The sequence below is a fragment of the Capsicum annuum genome, chromosome 2 (assembly GCF_002878395.1).
Source record: "Capsicum annuum cultivar UCD-10X-F1 chromosome 2, UCD10Xv1.1, whole genome shotgun sequence".
Lineage (NCBI taxonomy): Eukaryota > Viridiplantae > Streptophyta > Magnoliopsida > Solanales > Solanaceae > Capsicum > Capsicum annuum.
Genome location: NC_061112.1, coordinates 120,663,367 through 120,666,577, shown reverse-complemented (window position 1 = coordinate 120,666,577; position 3,211 = coordinate 120,663,367). Strand labels below are relative to the sequence as shown.

The 3,211-nt window shown below is 36.5% G+C and overlaps 1 long non-coding RNA gene across 1 annotated transcript in view; it reads left to right on the top strand.

Annotated features, from left to right (window-relative positions):
• The window catches only part of LOC124895977, a 9,534-nt gene extending 6,596 nt beyond the window's left edge, over positions 1-2,938 (top strand). The window contains exon 2 of the long non-coding RNA XR_007052274.1: positions 2,397-2,938. This is a non-coding gene — a long non-coding RNA (uncharacterized LOC124895977). The remainder of the gene's footprint in view (positions 1-2,396) is intronic.
• The last annotated feature ends 273 nt before the right edge of the window (positions 2,939-3,211 follow it).

The following is a 3,211-nucleotide window of genomic DNA, read 5'->3' as shown; positions in this document are numbered from 1 at the left end:
AGTGTACCTTGAAAAATCATCAACCACTGTTAGAAAATATCTATTTCCATTCATAGTTGGTACTTTGTATTGTCCCCAAACATCCAGGTGTACAAGATCAAAACAACATGTACTTTGACTGTTAGTAGACACAAAAGATAACCTAGTTTGTTTAGCACTAGGACAAATACTACATTGCTTTATTCTGTCTTCTATTACTTGAACTTCTTGAGATATAACTCTTTTCAGCACACTGGTTGATGCATGTCCCAACCTTTGAGGCCACAGATCTACTTCAGTTTGAGTTCTTTCCACAGCTGGTTTACTAGATGCTTTAGTTGCTATTGCAATCTCTTTCCTTGACTGATCTCTAAGCACATATAGTCCTCCATCAAGCTTACCAATCCCCCTCACCTTTCCAGTACAAAGATTCTGAAAAGCATAGAAATTAGGAAAGAAATTCACTGAGCAATTCCACTCCTTAGTTACTTGTGATACTGATAGAAGGCTACATGTAAACTGTGGGATGTGATAGACATCTGTGATGTTATTTCCTTCTGACAGGCAACTAGTTCCCATATGAGTGACCATTGTAGTGTCACCATTTGGTAGATATACCTTCTTTGTTTTTTCCAACTCTGTAACACTCTTCTTAAGTAACAGGTCTGAGTTTCCAACCATATGGTTAGTAACACCAGTATCTATAATCCATATCTGAGAATCAAAAGAGGCTAGACAAGCAGAAATACCTGCACTTGTTACATTTGCAGACTCACAAGGTGTGTTGATAGAGTTGTTTTTGTTGATTATTTGCAAGATTTGACCATATTGTTCCTTGGTGAATGCAACATTTCCCATCTGACTCAACTGCTCCAGCTGGCTATCAGTCACTAGAGACTGTCCTGCATCCTTAGTAGACCACTTCTGCATAGAATGAGGTCACCCTGATCCATTGAAGACACATTGTAAGCTGTGTTGTTCCCTTCATGTTTGAACTTCTCATTGGCCTTGTAATCTTGAGGATAGCCTACTATCTTCTAGCAGTTTTCCTTAGTGTGCCCCTTTAGTTTGCAGAAATCACATTGCAGATTAAAATTTTTGTTGAACTTCTGATTGTTGTTTTCACCTGGACCATTTCTTGCATACATGGGTATCTCAAGGTTCTTGGCATTAACTGAAGGATTCATTCCCAGGATTCCAGCCTGACTTGCAACAGATTTTTGAGTTTCATCACTTATGATCATTGCATAGGCTTGGTTCACATTTGGGAGAGGGGTCATAAGCAAGATTTGACTTAGATTTGACTTCTTGCTTGTGTGTAGGTCTCATTCAAACCCATAAGAAACTGAAATTGTTTCAGTTTCTGCAGATGCAGTACATATTCTTTTGATTTCTCACATTCACACCCAGGTGCAGGCACAAGAGCCTTAAATTCTTCCCACAAATCCTTTAGTTTCGAGAAATACACAAACACTGAGGTAGTTCCTTGAGACAATGTGGCTATATCTTTGTCCAGATTAAAGGTTCTTGCCCCATCAACTTTGTTAAACCTTTCAGATAGCTCATTCCAAACTGCACTAGCTACAGATGCATACATGATTCCACCAAGTAACTCTTTAGAAATTGAATTCATGATCCAAGAAAGTACAATTGCATTGACTCTTTTCCAGTGACTACTCAACTCATTTGAGAACTTATCTTTAGAGCATGTTCCATCTACCATTCCCAACTTATTTCTCCCTATTAAGGCTATACGCATGGATCTAAACCAGACTGAAAAATTCTCAATTCCAGTCAATTGAAAAGAGATGATTTGTATGCCACTTACATTAGAAGGGCTGAGAAAGAGGGGATGATTGTAATCCAATGAATTGAGAGTTGCTCTGCTTGTTTCAGCCATATTCACAGGAACAGTTTGATTATCCATTGCAGTAGCTCTACAATCCTTGATTGCAGACTTCTTGATCTTGATTCAATCTACTAGAATCGACCTTGCTCTACTAGTATTCTAATGAGTAATGACTTTGCTACCATGTAATTATACAAGATAGCAGTAAGCTTCTTGTTTATTCAACAATGGAGGAAGTATAGAGTTTGATAGTGTTTGTAGAAGAAGGGAAAGAAGAGAACTGAGAGAAGAAGAAGATGAGAGAGAAGAGTAAATGCTTGTATTGAATGAATAAAACAATGTACATTTTTTATGTATATATACTAGCTTGTGATATGCCTAACTAACTCAATTAGCCGTTAACTACTTTGTAACTAACTATTAGAAAAGTTATAACTGAAAGCTGGAACCAAGTCTACTTTGTTTTCTGTTTGAGTTCACTACTTCTTCAATGTCTTCAACAAATAGTCTTATTATTTTTACCTTTAGTAGTACGAGTATATGATATAAATTTGTGTTCTTTGTGTAGATGAAAAAAAGTAAAGCATTAGATAATAATATTTCTGAAGAGGCCAACATATCCCAGCATTCAAAATTGAGGGACCCCCTTGATTGCTTGATTTCTTTTTACTCTCTCTTGCCTCGTGATTATGAGTTTTATAAGGGCACTATGATCCGGTTATGAGTCGCACAAGGTTTTGTTGATCCCAAGTGGAAATGTGAACTCAAGGTTGTGGTGAATCGACATTTTGAGCACATGTGTTAGAAGAATTTTATTGTGCAATCTAGATTTGACATGGGCATAGGAAGGATGAAGTATAAGGTTGGTAATGTTGTTTCCACAAGCTTATATTTGCTGTAAAGGAAGCCGAATTGAGTAGTATTGATAGAGAGGTCCAACATCTGATGAAGCTACCTTTAATATTCTAAAAAGTTTTAAACAATTGCGCACTCTTTATTCTTTTGGCATCACGGTGAATCGATCAATCGTATACCTTATGATTTTTTCCTTTAGCTATAATATTTGAGGACTTTAGATTTGCATTCAACTAATATATATGAGTTGCCTGATTCAATTTTCTATCTGTCATCATTGCATTATCTTGATATCTCCGAGACACCTATAAGATTCCTTCCTGAATCTATAGGTAGTCTTCGCCATTTGCAGTCGTTGAAGTTGAAGGATTGTTTCAATATTTCTAGATTACCCAACTGTACAAGAAAAGTAATTATTTTGCGTCATTTGCATATACATATTGTTGGCCAACTAATTTCAATGTCGCCTGCGATGGATAATCTAACTAGCCTTCAAACACTAAAAGACTTACTTCTAAAAAAAAAAAG